Raw genomic sequence first — 20376 nt, 5'->3', positions numbered from 1 at the left:
ATTATATCATGCCATGATGTTTACATAGGCAACATGTATCTGAATTATGGCATGCCAACCCATTTTCTAAAGACATAATATAGTTATATCATCTCATCATGTTCACATAGTCATCATATTTTGAATTATGTCATTCTATTTACGAATTATATCATGCCATCATGTTTCCATCGACAGCATGTTTGTGATTTATGGCATGTCAACCACTTTAATAGACACATCGCATAGTTATCTCATGTCATCCTGTTTACATAGTCATCATATTTTGAAGTATGTCATTCTATCCTATTTAGTTAGCCATCATACATGTGAGATTGTGTCATGCTATCCTGTTTAATTAGCCATCATATATGTGAAATTATGTCCTGCTATTCTGTTTGGTTAGACAACATAAATGTGAACTATTTCATGCCCTGTTTTCTTCCCTACTATCCATTGCATCTGTCTATCTTACAATGTCTGTACATTCAATTACTTTTCTTGTTTATCAGCCATTTCAATTGGAGGGGGTGATGAAAGTATCTGTGGGAGTAAAAACACGGTCTTCAGAAAAGATCGTGCTACCTGTCGATGGAGACAGAACCACAGTTGTACTTGCCCAAGAACCAGCCCCACCACACATAATCGAGACTGATGCAGATTGTACCCCTACCCAGTTGGACAGAGAACCAGCTCCACCCCTTCTAACCCCAACCCTAGCAGATAGTAACCCAGTTCCCGTTGACACAACACCATCTCCACCACAGAGCACCCAAACACGAGCAATTAGTAAGGCAACTGCAGTGCCCAAAGCACGAGGACCACCATTCCGAACCCCAAGTCAACGCTTAAAGCAGAAGAAGAATTGTTCTCAGGTCAGGTTTCGTAGCTATGGTTCATACTACTTTGCTCTTGCATCACTGTATTTACTCATACGAACTAATTTCAAGTTTGAAGGATGCAATTGAAACTCCAATGGCGCAACAGGTATGTTTTGAACCTGTTTCTTAAACGTGTTTGCTGTTGTAACTTGCTCTATGTTGATTTCAGTTTCAATTGAATACACAGTTATGTTCTCGTGCCATGCACATTACAAGTGTTGTTATTGCTGTGTAGTTTCCCACACTTATATTCTGTCTATGCTGCTTTGTCTTAAATAGATATGATTCGAACTATATCTATCTTCATTTGGCAACATAAACTAGAATGATATAGACCATACAGTGACCATACTACATAGATATATGTTTGTTTCATGCTGTTATCCTGTCCACCTTACTACTGAACTGGTTTACCAAAATGAGTTTCATATACTACATTGTAAACCTGTGATGTGTTTGTTTGTTTCTCTTTTAGAACGCGGATAAAATATTGGAGAAGAGTACCCCGTTATGCAATGGTAAAGGAAGTAATGCAGATAAGGTTCAAGATAGTGAGACATCCCTGTTGGTCTCCAAGAAAGCTGATAAAAACTATATTGAAGACACTGAGACAACCCCAAAGTCCTGTCTTGATGTAGTGTTCGAGTTACTGGCTACTACCGCTGGCACCAACTCTTTGAACTCGCTGCCTGAATCAGTTCGGCTTCTTGAGTCTCAACTTCAAGTTGAAAACATCGATCAGATGTTATGCGACAGGAAGCCGAATGACTGTACGAAGGTCTTTTAGTGCGACGCTCAGCCAGCGCGCAGTATTGTCTTCGGCATTGCAAGGTGGGTTCCTCCTCCGGATACACCACAGAAGAGTTCGAATAAAAGGATAGTATCTGACCCTGCAAAATAAGTTCCACATACCACCGTAGAGAGAATATGTCGGTGTCAAAACTGGCGGATCTCAGGTAGGGGGTCCCGAACTGTGCGTCTAAGGCAGATGGTAACAAGAGGAAGGGGACACGATGTTTTACCCAGATTCGGGCCCTCTTGATGGAGGTAAAACCCTACGTCATGATTGATTTATTCTTGATGATATGAGTATTACAAGAGTTGATCTACCACGAGATCGGAGAGGCTAAACCCTAGAAGCTAGCCTATGGTATGATTGTATGTTCTCCTACGGACTAAAACCCTCCGGTTTATATAGACACTGGAGGGGGCTAGGGTTACACAAGGTCGGTTACAAAGGAGGAGATATACATATCCGTATTGCCTAGCTTGCCTTCCACGCCAAGTAGAGTCCTATCCGGACACGAGATGAAGTCTTCAATCTTGTATCTTCATAGTCCAACAGTCCGGCCAAAGGGTATAGTCCGACTGTCCGGAGACCCCCTAATCCAGGACTCCCTCAGTAGCCCCTGAACCAGGCTTCAATGACGATGAGTCCGGCGCGCAGTATTGTCTTCGGCATTGCAAGGTGGTTTCCTCCTCCGGATACACCACAGAAGTGTTCGAATAAAAGGATATTGTCCGACCCTGCAAAATAAGTTCCACATACCACCGTAGAGATAATAATATTTCCACAAATCTAATCTGCTGACACGTTTTGGCAACATGACATCATGCCATGGCTCGGTGATTTATTCGAACCGTTTTTCTTTAACCAGACCCGCACATAACGCGAGGCAGCTTCTTGACACGTCTTGTCAAAGCAGAGATCGTGTCCCCCTTCTTACGGGATTCTCATCAATACGGTCGTGGGTAACCCAACTGCGCCTAGGACTCCTAGATTTTAGGCAAGTCCCAAACGTCCACGAGGAGGACGCTTGATATTCACCCTCTTTATAAAGGGTCCAGGCTTTTACTTTTTTCCTCCCGTGCTCAATCGAATCCTTCCCCCGCCTCGAGTTCTAACACTCAAAGCCCAGGTCAGGTGGTTCGGACCTTCAATCATGTCCGGATCCAGCCTCCAGGGCCGGTGGATGCCCTCCTCCATCACGGAAGATGATATCAAGAAGTTGAGGGACGCAAGATACTTGACCGCCGAAGTCTCACATCGGCTGCCCGCCCGAGGGCAGGTCGTCCCTACTCCTCAACCCAATGAAGACGTCGTGTTCATCTCCCACTTCCTTCGAGGACTAGGCCTCAGTCTGGATCCCTTCATTAGGGGTTTGATGTTCTATTACAGGCTTGATTTCCACGATCTAGCCCCGGATTCCTTTCTCCACATCTCGGCATTTATTGTCGTATGTGAGGCCTTCCTCTGCATTACCCCTCACTTCGGCCTGTGGCTCAAGAACTTTGATGTGAAGCCGAAGACGGTCGAGGGGCAGTATGGAGCGTGCGGGGGTGCATTAATAAGCAAGATTGCTGGAGCTCCGTGGCCAAAAGGTTCCTTTCCAGAGGTGTCCGGATTATGGCAACGGGAGTGGTTCTACGTCACCGCTCCCAGAAGTGTCAAGTGGGTAGCTTCCCCCACCTTTCGCTCGGGCCCTCCACCAGAACTGATGTCATGGATCAGCAGGGGGCTGAGCTGGGGTCCAGCCAAGGATGTGCCCATACTGCAGGGCCGCATCCGAGATCTCTTCGAGGGAGATTTTAGTTTGGTTATGGTAGTGCAAGTCATGCTGGTTCGTCGAGTCCAGCCTTGCAAACGCCGGCCCCTCCGCTTGTGGGAATTCAACCCAGAAGGACTGCGCGCTATTCAGAATTTCCTCGGCCTGACGCACGAGGAGATGTACAAGTCGTTATTCGGACCCCAAATAGAGTGTCCGGACACCTCCGAGGATGTGGGCCTGAGCAGCAACTGCATCGCGGCCCAAGTAAGTAATCCTCTAGCCGAACACACTGTCTTTCATCTATCATGACGTCATTCTGAAGAATCGCTTTTTGACCAGGACTGGATAACAAAGGCGAAGATGATCCGGTGTTCGGGCCCCCTTCCCGAAGGCTTGGACAATCCGGTGCTGGAAAAGATGCTCGAGCCAGCACCTTGCCCGGTGTCCTCAAAGGAAGATGAAGGGGGGAATAAAGAGGGCGAAAGCAGGCCTCCACCGCTACCTATTCCAACCAAGGGAATGAGCGCCTCCGTGAGGGAGGATAGCCAAGGGAAGGAATCTGACATTCCCTTGCCCCGGGGGAGGAAGAGGACTACCTCTGATGATCCGGAAACCAAGGTTTCCAAACGGGAGAAGAAAACTCCACCAGAGGGTCCCGCCTCGGAGGGTGCTCTTTCCGCACAAAGTCCGTGCGGGGATCAGCCCTCTAACGAGCTGTAAGTAATCAAAAAGTACTTAATAGTGAAGATATACTACCTTACTTCTGAGGAAGATAACCGAAGCATTTATCTTGCAGTTCGGATATGAGCCCTTCTCAGCAGAGCTCGTCTTCGGGGGATCTTCTTCCGGAGATGATGGAGAGCGAAATGCCTCCCCCGGACTCCCTGGCTCAAGAAGCGGGCGACCTTGAAGTGTCATCACGGAGAGTTTCTCCGGATCCGGCAAGGCCAGAAGGTAATCCCATGGTCACCCAAAGCCCTCAGTATGCGGCTCTTGAAGAGAGCAATCAAAAGAGTCCGGCACCATCTGGTATGCGATCGGACGTACTGAAGGGTCTGCTAGAGCGAGCGACTATCTCAGAAGACCACCGTACATTAATGTGTACGGTGATTGAAAGGATTTCGTCCGCTGAAAACGGGTTGCATGAAGCCTTTATGAGTCTACTGATGGGCTTTGAGGTACATGAAATGATATACATTTGTGATGATACCGTGCATTTTAGGTGTGCCCTATGTAGATAGTAGCCCCTGAGACTCTGGTTGTCGTCAAGAACGGCAGCGAACAGAGGATCGTAGTCCCAGGTAATAACCAGACTGCCGTTATGTGCAGGTGTCTGAAGCTCCGGTGGCTAGCCAGACTGATGGGGTTGCCGAACTAAAACGGCGACTGGATGCGGCAGATGCCGACATCGAGCTTGTTAACAAGCAGCTTGACGAGGCACAGGGTAGGTGATTTTTATAGTGAATGTCACATAGTAAGAGCACCGTGATGCCAGTATCTTTAATATGTTGTGACTGCAGATGGAGCTGCCACCGTGGAGGCCCTGCGGGTGGAGCTTGCCCGAGCCAAGGAGCAAGCAAGAAGTAGTAATGCGGCCGCTTTGAAGGCGGCCGAAGAGTTGAGAGCCGAGAAGGCCGCGCATAGCGAGAGCAAAGAGAAAATGGCCAAAATGTCTGTGAAGTTAAAAGACACTGCCGACCGCTGCCAGTTTCTTGAAGAAGAAAACCGGGCGAAGGCTACGGACCTCGAAAAGTCCACAATGGCAACCAAAGACACCCGCTCTGCAATGAGAGCAAAGAAGGAGGAACTGCGTGAAGCCGGGGACATTGTGGCTGGGAAGCCCTTTATGATGCGGAGGAAGTTCGGCGATCCGTGGTATGCCCCTCTGGATCGGCTATGGAGTTCGGTCGATGCATATATGGACTTAGCGGCGAGCGATGTCGATGCAGCCGAATACTTCCGAGATCGTGAAGTGGACAAGCTGTTCTGGTGGCAATTTAACGTTCCAGAGCATCTGCTTCCATTGACTGATCAGCTTGCCGAATGGGCCGAACTCAATAGATTGTCCGGACTCGCCATGAGGTCTGTCGTGGATCATCTGTGGCCGGAAAGGCCAAAGCCGAACATGTATTTTAGCTTGGTGTAGAAGTTCCTTGGTGCGGTGTCACGCATTAATGTGATGAAGAGGTCGGCGTGCATAGAAGGCTCGTGGATGGCCCTTGCCCGTGTCAAAACATACTGGGCAGAGATGGATGCCACCACTGTCGCGGCGCAAGGTTCGGCCGTAGGCCGAGTGGCTGCCGAGCACTATCTTGATGAAGTTCTTGAGGGCGCTCGTTCGATAGGGGCCCAGTGCTCGAAGAATGTTATGTTTGAGTGACATGTATTCCCATTGTAAAAACAACGTTTTATTGAGTTTATCAAGGCTGTATTTATACTTTTGCCTGAAAGTATTATGATGCCTCCTGTGCGGCCGTTTATGTATACATGTATATAACCTGAAAGATTGCAGTCATCGGCTTCAGCCCCCACGCATATAATGCGGGGGTGTTCACAGAAGGCGCGTATTCATACTTAATCCAACGTCTTGGTCCTATTAAGGAGGTGATAGCGCAGTGAACTAGGCAACCGGACTATAATGCTTTAACACTTTCACTTAGCCATAGGAGTTTGACAGTGGGGCTACTATATAGCCCCTGGTGGCTCCGCACTCATCCGGATTCGGGGTGCGTACATGCCTGGCCGGGAAACGGCCCTTCGTTAATGCAGAGGAATCGCGAAGATTCCAATAGGTCATCGAGTGGTTGACTAGTCTCACGCTATATCATGACAGTTAGTTTTCGGCTTTCTCTACTAAGGTGCTCGTCCGGATGAACCAGGGCACAATCGCAGTAGTTCTCCTGGTGCCGCCTTAGCCGATAGAGCGGAGTGTAAGGCAGCAAAACACAGGAGCCGGGCAAACCCAACATTTGACCAAAGACATGATTCGGAGCTAATGCATATAAGGCCAAACTCGCGATGCCAAACACTCCATAAGGTATTCGGTCTTTATGGTGTAAACCGGGTCTAAACAGTACCCTTTGTAATAAGCCCCTGGTGTCCAGGTACGTTCATTATTCTGGCATGGCCACATGCCAAGACATCAGCATCCTTCTCGATTATACTGAGAAACCGAGGGATGTAAATCAACAAGAGACAGTAAAAAAGGTTTACGCAAGGTCTTAATCTACAAAGAATCCTTGGAATGGGTCCCTGCTGCACGTCTGCACCTGTGTCTCCGTTGTGACGTATCCTGGATGGGTGTAGCACGAAGGTCATCTAAAAAAGAGAGGAACTTAATTGAAAAGTTGCCGTGCAAAAGTTAAGTTATACTAAATAAACAATATATAGTTGAAAATGAGTAAAGGTGAGCCTTATTGCCACTTTTGCGCGCACATTGAGCCCCTTGTATTGTAATAGGGGTATAGCCATCAAACTTGTATTAATTACATATAGCTGAGCCAGACTCGTCTTGCCGGGTCCGTGGTCTTAACGACCTGTCAAATGCTTGAGTTGGTGAGGCCGTTTAGTGTGCGGCGGCCGCACCGTCTTCGGCGCGCAAGGAGCGCTCAATATTTCTGTTTACTGTAATGATGCCACGTGGACCAGGCATCTTGAGCTTGAGGGAAGCGTAATGCGGTATTGCGTTAAAGCGAGCGAAAGCTTCACGTCCGAGTAGTGCTTGATAGCCACTTGGAACTGAGCGACGCGGAAAGTTAAATTTTCGCTGCGGAAGTTATCGGGGAAGCCAAATATAACCTCTAGTAGCTAGGAGCCCCTGCAATGAGCCTCCGGGCCTGGCGTTACTCCTTTAAAGGTAGCATTGCTGCGGCAAATATTTGTTGGGTCTATCCCCATTTTGTGGAATGTGTCCTGATATATCAGGTTTAAACTGCTGCCGCCGTCCATCAGGACTCGTGTGAAGTGGTATCCGTCAATTATTGGATCTAATACCAAGGCAGCCCATCCTGCCCGCCAGATACTTGCCGAGTAATCCCGATGGTCGAAGGTGATCGGTTGGGACGACTAGTGGCGGAGCTCTGCGGTGACAGGCCCTGGGGCATGTTTCTCTAAGGGTGCTGCTTTGTTTCTCCCTTTTATCACGTGTAAAACGTTGACTGTTTTGACTTCTGGTGGGAATTTCTTCTGTTCCCCTATGCTTTGCTTGCGAGGCTCGTCCTCATCTTCACTTGGTGTATCCTGCCCCTTGTGTTCGGTGTTCAGGTTGCCGGACTGTTTGAAGACCCAACATTGTCTGTGGGTGTGATTTGCAGGTTTATCGGAGGTGCTATGGATCTGACATATTTGGTCCAGAATTTTTTTTAGGTTGGACAGTTCGTCTCTGTTGCCTTTGGAGGGCGGCTTCTGCTGGCCTGGCCGAGAGCTTCTAAATCCGGTGTTTACCGTCGTGCTCTTCGGGCTGTCTTCCTTATCCCGGCGCTTATTCTTGCTGCGTCGTGATTTCCCGTTTCCATCCCTGACTTCGGATGTACTTGGGTCGCTGGTGCTGCATCTGGCTAACCAGTTGTCCTCGCCCGCGCAAAAACGGGTCATGAGGCTTGTTAATGCTGCCATTGTTCTCGGCTTTTCTTGACCGAGGTGTCCGGCAAGCCATTCGTCTCGGGCGCTATGCTTGAAAGCTGCTAAGGCTTTGGCGTCTGGACAGTCGACTATTTGGTTCTTTTTAGTGAGGAACCTGTTCCAAAGTTTTTGGGCTGACTCACCGGGCTGTTGAGTTATATGACTTAAATCGTCTGCATTCGGTGGTCGGACATATGTCCCTTGACAATTTGCCCAAAAGGCGTCTTCGAGCTCTTCCTAGCTTCTGATGGAGTTTTCGGGGAGGCTTTTAAGCCAGTGCCAAGCTGGACCTTTGAGCTTGAGGGGTAAGTACTTGATGGCGTGGAGATCATCTCCTCGAGCCATATGGATATGGAGGATGTAGTCCTCAATCCAGACCCCAGGGTCTGTTGTTCCGTCGTACGCCTCTATGTTTACGGGTTTGAATCCCTCTGGAAATTCATGATCCAGCACCTCGTCGGTGAAACATAGAGGGTGTGCGGCACCCCTGTATTTGGGTGTACCATGGTGTTCAGATGTTTGTTGTGTTGTATTGTATGTTGGAGCGCACTTGTGTGGTCCATAGATGGATCTGGTTGCGCCGTCCTTTTGGTGCGAGCCCTAACGCGGATCGCATACTGGTTTATGTGTGGCATCGTTTGCCGCTTTATGTTGGCTATGAGGTCGTCTATCCAACCGGATGGCCATTTTATTTTTTAATTGTGGAGGATCTAAGGCCTCCTCATCAAATTCAGGTAGCAACTTTCGCTTCGGATAGCTCTTGGTGTGGCGATTACTGCCATACTTCGCTGCAGTGTTGAGTACTTCACTCCATTTGATTTTGAGTGTGTCTTGTGCAGCCTTGAGCCTTTGCTTCTTTGTTTTCAGGCTCCTCGCCGTGGCAACAAGCCTTTGGTGGGCGTTATGTTGCTCCTGGCGTCTGTCCGGTGTGGTGTCGTCCGGACTGTTATCTTCGACGGAGTCGGGTTGTTCAGTTTGATTCCCCGTGTTGCCCTGGTCGGGCGATGGTTCACCCTGCTCTATTGATGGGTCTATATGATCGTTATTTCTGCCGAGGTGGGATTTGGAGCGGTGTTTACGCCGCCGCTTTGACTGCTTCTCGAGGGAACAACCCTTCGCCGTGTCCTTCTGTTCCTCGTTGTTGTTTTCTTTGGGTGTGTCCACCATGTATACGTCATGTGATGAAGTGGGCTTCCAGTGCCCTGTGGGCAGTGGTTCCTGTTCGTCTCCTACATCGTCGTCCATACCGTCGATGTCTTCGGAGTCGGAGTCGAGCATGTCGGTTAAGTCATCGACAGCGGCTACTAACTGGGTGGTGGGTGGGCGGCGAATTTCTTCGTCATCCGCGTCCCAATCCTGTCGGACATAGTTCGGCCAGGACCCTCATGACAAGGAGAGAGACCTTAAGTCGTTCATTATGTCGCCGAAGGGCGAGTGCGGAAAAAAATCCGCGGAGGTAAACTCCATGATCAGCGCCCAATCGGATTCAACAGGAATGGGCGCAGGCGGTTCGGAGTCCGTGGCCGGAGAAGGATCTGGCAGTTTGGAAACACAGCTCTCGTGAAGGGTAAGGTCGATATTCGGCTCAATCGCCACTGAGGATACGACCTCCGTGGCGGGGTCTATCCACTCGTCCATGGATGGCGCAACTGGCTCCGAATTGAGGGTTGGAGCGGCTGCCGGTGCGATTTCATGGACACTGTCCGATGGTAGAGCTGAATCGTACTCATCGTGACCGCGTGGTGCACAAGTCAAGGGCTCCAATCTGTCGAAGATCAAGTCTCCGCGGATATCCGCCGTGTAGTTTAAGCTTACAAACCTGACCTGGTGGCCAGGGGCGTAACTTTCGATCTGCTCCAGATGGCCAAGCGAGTTGGCCTGCAGTGCGAAGCCGCCGAACACAAAGATCTCTCTGGGGAGAAAAGTCCCCCCTGGACTGCATCGCTATCGATGATAGTAGGAGCCATCAAGCCTAACGGCGACGACACCTAGGAACTCTCAATGAAAGCACCAATGTCGGTGTCAAAACCGGTGGATCTCGGGTAGGGGGTCCCGAACTGTGCGTCTAAGGCGGATGGTAACAGGAGGTGGGGGACACGATGTTTTACCCGGGTTCGGGCCCTCTTGATGGAGGTAAAACCCTACGTCCTGCTTGATTTATTCTTGATGATATGAGTATTACAAGAGTTGATCTACCACGAGATCGGAGAGGCTAAACCCTAGAAGCTAGCCTATGGTATGATTGTATGTTGTCCTATGACTAAAACCCTCCGGTTTATATATACACCGGAGGGGGATAGGTTACACAAGGTCGGTTACAAAGGAGGAGATATACATATCTGTATTGCCTAGCTTGCCTTCCACACCAAGTAGAGTCCTATCCGGACACAAGAGGAAGTCTTCAATCTTGTATCTTCATAGTCCAACAGTCCGGCTAAAGGATATAGTCCGGCTGTCCGGAGACCCCCTAATCTAGGACTCCCTCACTCAACTTCAAGTTGAAAGGCATCGATCAGATGTTATGCGACAGGAAGCCGAAGGACTGAGGAAGTCCCTGCAGAATTCAGATGCATACTTTCTGGTGCAACAGCAAGTGCTGGAGGATTTAAGCGCCAAACAAGAGAAAGTTAATAAGCTTGCTAAGCATCTTGCCGGCATTATGGGTACCTAGGATATTGTTTCTTGAGCTCTTCTGAAGTGGTTTCAGTTCTGGACTTGTTTTGTTGCGGCGTTTATATGCTGCTTTGTTCCCTATATTTGCACTGGTGGCGAACTTTGATGCCTAGTGGATGTAATATGTGTAATAGCCGTGATAGCCTAGCGTAAGTTGCTTGCTTATTTATTTCCTTATTGTCTTGTTTATTTGTTTTCTTGTAGTCAGTGCAGTTCTTTTTCCGCGGTTTGCTAGTGGCCGCAATAACCTATTTTTAAAAACTAGGCCACACTAACCATGGGCTACATATTTACTTTAGTTAACATGGGCCTCCTATGGGTCGTAGAAACAATGGGCCTTCTATGGGGCGTAGAAACAATGGGACTTATACGGGCCGTAGAAAAAATGGGCCTTCTACGGGCCGTATCATCAATGGGCCTTCTACAGGCCACATGATCCGTTGGCCAAACATGGGCCAATAACAGACCACATTATGGTCGTAAATGGGCTAGAGTTGAAATCATCCGTTCATGGGCCGACCATAACAGGACGTCATTAATCGACCGTATTTGATGACGCTATGAAAACGGCCCAACGTATTAACGGGCCACAAACGGGCCGACTATAACCACGGGCTGAATTTGTCCCACAAGCAGAAAATGACAGCAACATGCCAAAAGTAAACGAATGCTGGAAATGAGCCCAAGAATAAATGAGCCCTGAGAAGGCCGAAAGATAACATGGCCTGGAAATGACACAATGGAATAATGGGTCGTTAATGGGTATAGAGTGACACACTGTTCATTACGGGCTAGTTTTACCACAAGCTGTTAATGGGCCGAGGGTTACTAAGGGCCTCATATGGGCCGAAAGACGTCATGGGCCATACATTGGCCAGAAGTTAAAAGGGACTGGAATTGTATTGGACGGCCCAGATGATGCTACTAGGTCTAATTCTGATAGGCCATAAACGGGCCCTGGGTTAGCAGGCTATAAATGGGCTATATGTGAACAGGCCGTTAACAGGCTTGCCGTGGGCCGGCCCGCCACCTTTTGACCAAGTCAAACGGTCCGGCCTTTTCACAGGAATGGGCCTCTGTTGGGCCGTGCCACTTGCCGATGTATCATAGGCGCTTTGGTTCCAATGAGTGGATGACATCTGTCCCAACGGTGAGTCGACACGTGTTTCCTCCAGCCAATGATGATTTTACACGTGGAAAATCCCTATTGGTCGGGGCTGTTAACGGGTTAGCGGATCCAAAACCGGACCCGATTGCTTAACGATGTTCCGTTACGTTAGATGCCACGTGTCGGTCACCCTTGACGAAAGCACTTCTGTGACGCGTGATTTATCGTCATGGAAGTGGACACTTCCGTGATGATAATTTTGGTAATGTCATGGAACACTTCTATGACAGCACAGGTATGACTATCTTGATTTTGTCATAAAATTGTCATGGATGTACATGCATGACAGAAAACGTGACCTACTATGACAAACATGTATCATCACGGAAGTGTATTTTTTTATAGTGTAGGCGATCTCCTTGCCCGTACAAACTCCTTGGTTCAACTCCACAATCTTGTCAGAGGCTCCCAAGTGACACCTAACCGATCTAGGAGACACCACTCTCTAAAAGGTAATAGGCAGTGTGTTGATGATGAACTCCTTGCTCTTGTGCTTCAAATGATAGTCTCCCCGACATTCAACTCTCTCTCACTGATTTGGATTTTGTGGAAAGAAGATTTGAGTGGAAAGCAACTTGGAGAAGGCTAGAGATCAAGATTCATATGGTTGGAATGGAATATCTTGGTCTCAACACATGAGTAGGTGGTTCTCTCTCAGAAAATGAATGTTGGAAGTGTAGGCATGTTCTAATGTCTCTCTCCATGAATGAAGAGTGGATGGAGGGGTATATATAGCCTCCACACAAAATCTAACCGTTACACACAAATCAGCAAACTCGGTGGGACCGAATCAGAAAACTCGGTCGGACCAACTTAGTTCATAATGTGACCGTTAGGCATTTCAGTGGGACCGATATGATCAACTCGGTGGAACCGATGTGCTAGGGTTAGGGTAAAACCTCATCTCGGTTTGACCGATTACATAAACTCGGTGGGACCAATTTTGGTAATAAGCAAAACAAAGAGTTGGTCAAGCAAACTCGGTGTGGCCGATTGCATATCTCGGTGGGACCGAAATTATTGCAATAGGTAACATAGAGTTTTCAAGCCCATATCAGTGAGACCGAGATCCCATTGGTGAGAACGAACTCATTAGGGATTCTGGCAGTGGCTATGTCAAGTGAACTCGATGGCACCGGATAGAGTGTTTCGGTGGGGCCGAGTTTGAATTTTGGTTTGGGACATATGTGGATATGAGAAAGTGGTTGAGGGCTTTTGGAGCATATTACTAAGCACTTTGAGCAAGCAAGCCATTAAGCAACACCTCATCCCCTTCTAATAGTATTAGCTTTTCCTATGGACTCAATGTGATCTTGGATCACCAAAAGTAAAAATGTAGAGTCTTGAGCTTTAGAGCTTGAGCCAATCTTTTTTCCTTAGCATTTTGAAGGGGTTCAACATCTTCTTGTCCATGCCACTCCATCTGTTGAACTTTCCTGAAATATTCTAGATAAAAACATTAGTCCAACAGGAGATACGTTGACATTAATTACCAAAACCACCCAAGGAGCACTTGTGCTTTCAATCTCCCCCTTTTTGGCAATTGATGACAACATACATCAAAGCTTTAGATAAAGATATAGAGAATAACAAGTAAAGCTTTGGAAGTACATGTAACATGCATAGCCCCCCCTACATGTATGCAACCATGTCAATATGGAATGTAAGAGCATGTGAATGCATAAACATGATAAAGGAAGCAATCTGTTACATGTATCTTGGCTATATGCATCAGAGCAAATGATGTGAATATGTGAAGTGTAACTTCATGTTCATGATTCCTTCTTGCAAACAATATGTACATTAGCAATAAATCTTCATGCACATGAGTGTGATGCATATACTTACCTTGTGGTCTTGAGCTAGCTTAGGAAGAGATGAGCCCGAGTAAACAAGGTTAGATAACACAGGTACAACTACTAGACATAGCAAACCAAAGAGCCACAAGAGTACCAAGACTGGGATGACATGTAGAGTGTGAGTACTAGGTACTCTATTGGATATAGACATGTTCCCAAAGGTAAAAGGTATGCAATGAATTCAAAGACTTCCTTCCCTAGCAGTCTTTCTCCCCCTGAATCTTCTATTGGATAATGGGAGAAAGTAGGGAAACAAAATCAGAGCAAAACCGATCAAATCACAAACACAATAATCATAACACAAACTAACATATCTTTCCCCTCTTAAAGACATGTAACTTCTCTCCTCTTGAACACCAAGCATCTGGGGCCTTTGATGTGATTCCTCTCTCTCCCCCTTTGATATGATTAAGCTTTGATGTGAGCTCTCTCTCCCCCTTTGACATCAATTTCCAAGAAGGGATCTTCTGGAGTGTGAGTCAAAATAGATTTGGTCCTTGAGTCATAGAGCAAAGCAACATATAGAATGTGATGCTGGTAGAGGGCAAGAATCATTGAGTGGAGCTAAAGCAAAAGTGCAAGGTGCAAGTGGCAAATTGTCTTCTGAGTACTGAAATCGGTAACACCGAGTTGTTTACTTCAGTAGCACTGAATTGGTTCGGTTTGACCAAAAGTGATAAACCGGTGTGACCGAGTTCAACATAGAGAAAGAGCAATAGTCATCTCAGCTCACTAGGCAAATAAGATATCACAAAGATTTGCAGTGAATTGGATGCTGGGAATGCAGAACAAAACAAAGAAAATCTAGATGAAGTTTTTTTATTAAAGGAAGGGGAACAAATATGCAAGGGTCAAATGCAAAAACTCAGAAACACTAGAGAACTTCATCTAGAATTGGGTGGTGAAAAAGTCACCTGTGTTAGAGTATATTGACTGAGGAGTCAAGTGAGAACACTTGATCATAGGTCATACTCATCGTTTAAGCTCAAAATGGGGTTACCATTTTTTGTTTAAGCATTTTGATGTATTCACATCTTGTTGAGTTGCTTTGACCCATGACTTAGGATAAAGCTTCTCTAAGATGGAATTACATACCTTGGGTGGTGGTGTTGTACTTGATCATGTAGTTGAACTTGTGTGGGATGCTCAAGGTTGATGTAACTCATTGGGAGAACCCCTGGTAATTGGAGTTCATCTACCTACATGGGTTAGTTTTGCAAGGAGGAGCACTTGTGTATCCAACATGACAAACATGAAATTTAATACTAAATGAAATTTGATATAGAACTTGTCAAAAGGATATGTTGAAAGGTTTCATGCTTCCTTGTCTTTAACCACCGTGTTGTAGAGATTTGGTGATGTAGAGGTTGCTCAAGATGTGAGTGAGTTGCAATCTCATAGAATTAGATTTTCCCAAGTACCTACAAGGGTTAGATAGCATGCAAGGGTACAAATATATCCAAGACACATGATCATCATCATAAGAGAAAAAACAAGGATTAGTCATAGGTTCATGCCTTGCATGTATCCACATGGAGTTCGTACTCCAAGTTTGAAGCATCAATGATGTTCAATTCACCTCTCAAATGGAAAAATACTTTCTCATCAAGCGGTTTGGTGAATATATCCTCCAATTGCTTATCGGTACGAACATGCTTAAGATCAATATCACCTTTAGCAACATGATCTCGAATGAAATTATGATGAACTTCAATATGCTTAGTTCGAGAATGTTTCACGGGATTGTGAGCAATCTTAATAGCACTTTCATTATCACACATCAATGGAACATGTTTCACATTGATCCCATAATCTTTAAGAGTTTGGGTCATCCAAAGTAATTGAGCGCAACATGAACCAGCGGCAATGTATTCCGCTTCGGCGGTGGATAAGGATACCGAGTTTTTTTCTTGGAGGACCAAGACACAAGAGATCTACCAAGAAATTGACAAGTACCCGAACTAGACTTTCTATCAACCTTGTCTCCATCATAGTCCGAATCGGAGTAGCCAACAAGATCAAAAGAAGACCTCTTAGGATACCAAATGCCAAAATTTGGTGTATGTATTAAGTATCTCACTATCCTTTTCATAGCCTTAAGATGACATTCTTTAGGGGCCGCTTGATATCGTGCACACATGCACACACTTAGCATAATATTGGGACGGGAGGCACATAGATACAACGATGAACTACTTATAGATCGGTAAACCTTTTGGTCAACCGATTTCCCATCCTTGGTCAAGTCAAGAAGTCCACTATAGGCATGGGGGTTTTCATACCTTTGCTTTCTTGCATGTTGAACTTCTTGAATAAGTCCTTGGTATACTTTGTTTGGGAAACAAAGGTACCCTCCTTAGTTTGCTTGATTTGCAAACCAAGGAAGAACTTGAGTTCACTCATGATAGACATCTCAAACTTCTCCGGCATTAGCTTTCCAAACTTTTCACTAAAATGAGGGTTAGTCGAACCAAATATAATATCATCAACATAAATTTGGCACACAAATAATTCACCATTAACCCTTTTAGTAAAAAGACTAGAATCAATTTTTCCAATCTCAAAGCCTTTCTCAATAAGGAACTTGGTCAAGCACTTATACCACGCTCTAGGAGCTTGTTTAAGAAAATAAAAGCATCATGAAGTTTGTAAACATGATTTGGTTTCTTAGGATTAACAAAGTCGGGAGGTTGTTTGACATAAACTTCCTCCTCAATTTCACCATTTAGAAAGGCACTTTTAATGTCCATTTGGTACAAGGTGATATCATGGTGATTAGCATAGGAAAGTAAGATGCGAATGGACTCAAGTCTAGCAACGGGGGCATATGTCTCACCATAGTCCATACCTTCGACTTGAGTGTAGCCTTGGGCGACGAGACGTGCTTTGTTGCGAACGACTTGACCATCTTCGTCTTGCTTGTTGCGAAACACCCATTTGGTACCAATGATGTAGTGGTTGTTGTCGGGCTTCTCGACCAATGTCCACACTTGATTTCTCTCAAAGTTGTGTAGCTCTTCATGTATGGAATTTATCCAATCCGGATCTTCCAATGCTTCTTCGACCTTCATAGGTTCAATGCTAGAGATGAATGAATAATGTTCACAAAAGTTAGCCAAACGAGTTTTAGAGCGAGTGATTCTCCCGGTTTGAATATCATTGAAGATTTGCTCTACGGGATGGTCTCTTGAGACTCTCGCTCAAACTCATGAGAGCTTTTGCTTGGGTTGGGTTGGAACATCTTCTTCATCATCTTATTCTTCTTCTTGGCCTTATTCATTGTTGACATTATCGTTCTCTTGTCTAGGTGGAGAAGGAGGTTTATGAGGTTCATCTTGGTGTACTTCCTCGTTTTCTTCATCTTGGCGTGTCCCACTTGTGGATGCTTCCATGTCAATTCTTGGTTCACCTTGACGTGAGGTAGAAGCTTCCACTTGGACGGACGAGGTACTCTCCTTCACCTCCGTTGGACGAATCTTGCCAATAGACACGTCTTTGATTGCCTCCAAAGGATCTTTGTCTCCTACATCAATTGGAAATTGCTCTACTTGCGAGCCGTTAGATTCATCAAACTTCACATCCACCGTCTCTTCAACCTTTCGGGTGAAATTGTTGTAGACACGGTAAGTGTGAGAGTTTGAGCCATAACCGAGTAGGAAACCCTCATGAGATTCAGGAGCAAATTTAGAACGACGATGCTTATCAAGAATGTAACACTTTGAGCCAAACACTCGAAAGTATCCAACTTGGGGTTTGTTACCGGTGAGGAGCTCGTATGCCGTCTTGCTGAGTAGCTTGTGAAGATACAAGCAATTTGTTGCATGACAAGCCGTCTCAACCGCTTCCGCCCAAAAATTTTTGGTGTCTTGTACACATCAAGCATCATTCTCGCCATCTCAATAAGAGTTCGGTTCTTCCTCTCAACAACTCCATTTTTTTAGGCGTGTACGTAGCCGAGAACTCGTGTGAAATCCCTTCTTAGTCAAGAAAGGTATCCACATTTGCGTTCTTGAACTCCGTTCTGTTGTCGCTGCGAACCTTCTTGATCTTCACTTCAAATTGATTTTGGGCCTTCCTAGCAAAGTTCTTGAAGATCTTTTGGACCTGCGATTAATCATCAAGACAGAACACCCACGTAAATCTTGAAAAATCATCGACTATAACTAGACCAAATGAGTTTCCAGCGAGACTTTTGTAGGCATTGGGACTAAAGAGATCCATGTGAAGTAGCTCGAGCGGTCTTCTCATGGTCATGATGTTCTTCACGGGGTGTCTTCCTCTAACTTGTTTTTCTGCTTGACAAGCACTACAAAGTCTATCCTTGTCAAATATAACATCTTTTACTCCAAGGATATGATCACCTTTAATAAGCTTATCAAGATTTCTCATGCCCACATGGTCTAACCTTCTGTGACACAACCAGCCTTTAGAGGATTTAGCAATTAAGCAAGTTCTAGGTTGAGACTTTTTAGTGAAATCAACAATATATAGATCACCTCTACGTATATCGGTAAATACCATTTTATGATTATCTCTATGAAACACTTAGCAATCTACTTCAGTAAATAGGACATTGAAACCAAAGTCAGCAAGTCTAGATACGGAAAGTAAATTGTAGCCAAGAGATTCAACGAGCATAACATTTTGTATGGAGCTATCATGTGAGATGGCCACCTTACCAAGGTCAACCACCTTACCCTTTGAGTTATCACCAAAAGTGACGTACTTCTGAGGGGCGTCGTTTTCAGCAAGCTCACGAAACATATCCTTGTCTCCGGTCATATGATCGGTACATCCACTATCAAGGACCCATTCCTTTCCTCCAGCCATGTAGCCGCAAAGATTTGGCATAAGACCAAAGTGTCTCATAGACTCGTCGATATCAAAGTCACTATCATCATCCTCATCATAGTATCCATGTTCATCATTATCTGGTAATTGATCATTTCCTAGAGAAGATGATTCATTAGAAGTATGACCGTAACAATGTTCATCTCTATGGATTCTAATGACTTCGGAAATGATATTGCTAATGATTCCAACATCTCCTTTGGCACGCATGAGGTCACGAAGCTCAAACAAACAATCACCATACTTGGTATCATTAGGACTCATCTTAGTCAAAGCAATAGACTTATGAAGGATCCCATCTAAGTTTTTCAAGGAATAGTTTGGAAATCGTTCCTCAAGAAATATCCACATAGTGTAGGCACAATCAAGAGTAGGAAAACATCCAATCAAGTTTCTAGGCAAACCTCTAGTGATAAGATTAACAGTTCTAAGGTTGCAAATCATGTCAATAGACTCATCAAGGGTAGGATGCAAAGGATCAACATGAGGTGCACAAGGGCTAGTAATATACTTGTTCAAATGATATTCATTGAAAATCACAAGCATCACATTTTTCCACTCATGAAAGTATTCTCCATCAAGAATAGGCGCTCTACATTTAAGACTCCCCAATGTAGACTCATCCATCTTCCTCCAAAGGTGTCTAAACCAAAGCAATGGAGACTAATGCTCTGATACCAATTGAAAGGATCGAGAAGAGGTGTCTAGAGGGGGGAATAGACTCTTAACAAATAAAAGTAGCAATTTTTATTTTCCTCAAGTTAAGGTAGAGATTTAGCACAAGTTTAAACATTCACAATACATTTCAAGCAAGCATGACAAGAGTATATGAGCAGCGGAAAGTAAAGCATGCAAGTTGCGAGAATGTAAAGGGATGGGATTGGAGTGTGCAAACACAATTGGAGACATGGAGATTTTTGGCGTGGTTCCGATAGGTGGTGCTATCGTACATCCACGTTGATGGAAACTTCAACCCACGAAGGGTAACGGTTGCCCGAGTCCACGGAGGGCTCCACCCATGAAGGTCCACGAAGAAGCAACCTTGTCTATCCCACCATGGCCATTGCCCACGAAGGACTTGCCTCACTAGGGTTGATCTTCACGAACTAGGCGATCTCCTTGCCCATACAAACTCCTTGGTTCAACTCCACAACCTTGTCGGAGGCTCCCAAGTGACACCTAACCAATCTAGGAGACACCACTCTCCAAAAGGTAATAGACAGTGTGTTGATGAGGAACTCCTTGCTCTTGTGCTTCAAATGATAGTCTCCCCAACACTCAACTCTCTCTCTCACTAATTTGGATTTGGTGGAAAGAAGATTTGAGTGGAAAGCAACTTGGAGAAGGCTAGAGATCAAGATTCATATGGTTGGAATGGAATATCTTGGTCTCAACACATGGGTAGGTGGTTCTCTCTTAGAAAATGAATGTTGGAAGTGTAGGCATGTTCTGATGGCTCTCTCCATGAATGAAGAGTGGGTGTAGGGGTATATATAGCCTCCACACAAAATCTAACTGTTACACACAAATCACCAAACTCGGTGGGACCAAATCAGAAAACTCGGTTGGACTGATTTAGTTCATAATGTTACCGTTAGGCATTTCAGTGGGACCGATATGATCAACTCGGTGGGACCGATGTGCTAGGGTTAGGGTAAAACCTCATCTCGGTTTGACTGATTACATAAACTTAGTGGGAACGATTTTGGTAATAAGAAAAATAGAGAGTTGGTAAAGCAAACTCGGTGGGGCCGATTGCATATCTCAGTGGGACCAAAATTATTGCAATAGGCAAC

The sequence above is a fragment of the Triticum urartu genome, chromosome 4A (genome assembly GCF_056163025.1).
Source record: "Triticum urartu cultivar PI428250 chromosome 4A, HENAU_Tu73, whole genome shotgun sequence".
NCBI classification, from domain to species: domain Eukaryota; kingdom Viridiplantae; phylum Streptophyta; class Magnoliopsida; order Poales; family Poaceae; genus Triticum; species Triticum urartu.
Note: the sequence above shows the minus strand (reverse complement) of the source record.